The sequence below is a fragment of the Echinops telfairi genome, unplaced genomic scaffold (genome assembly GCF_000313985.2).
Source record: "Echinops telfairi isolate 266 unplaced genomic scaffold, ASM31398v2 ScPeMD7_8;HRSCAF=38, whole genome shotgun sequence".
Taxonomy (NCBI): domain Eukaryota; kingdom Metazoa; phylum Chordata; class Mammalia; order Afrosoricida; family Tenrecidae; genus Echinops; species Echinops telfairi.
This window is the reverse complement of record NW_022103905.1, coordinates 7,426,015-7,426,656: the sequence shown is the minus strand read 5'-3', so window position 1 is coordinate 7,426,656 and position 642 is coordinate 7,426,015.

Below are 642 nucleotides of genomic sequence, written 5' to 3'. Positions count from 1 at the left end.
GCTTGGAAGCCAGCGCCATGGCAAGGAGTAGTCATTCTCCACACGCATTTCACTGTTTAGAAATTGAGGCTGAGGTAGACAAAGCACACTTTTAAAGTTTATTTTTGTGGAAATGAAAGATTAGACTAGAATTTTATTTGTCTTCCATCTCCTCCTGCTTCTCCTTCCTGGCTGGCTATGTTCAAGGAAATCTCAACAATAGCATCAGTTCATTCTGTAAAACTTCAAAGAGGATAAAAACCAGGACAAGCCCATTGCTATTAAGCTGCTCCCACGCACAGTGATGCTGTAGGACAGAGAACTGTTCCATATGTTTCCAAGGCTGGAATCTCCATGGAGGGATGGGGCAGGACCGTGCCGTGTCTTGCTCTGTTGTGCATAGGGTTTCTGTGGGGCAGGACCATGCAGTGTTTTACTCTGTTGTGCATAGGGTCTCTAGGGGGCAGGATCATACAGTTTTGCTCTGTTGTGCATAGGGTCTCTATGGGGCAGGATCATACAGTTTTGCTCTGTTTTGCATAGGGTCTCTATGGGGCAGGACCGTGCCATGTCTTGCTCTGTTGTGCATGGGGTCTCTATGGGGCAGGACCGTGCCATGTCTTGCTCTGTTGTGCATAGGGTCTCTATGGGGCAGGACCGTGC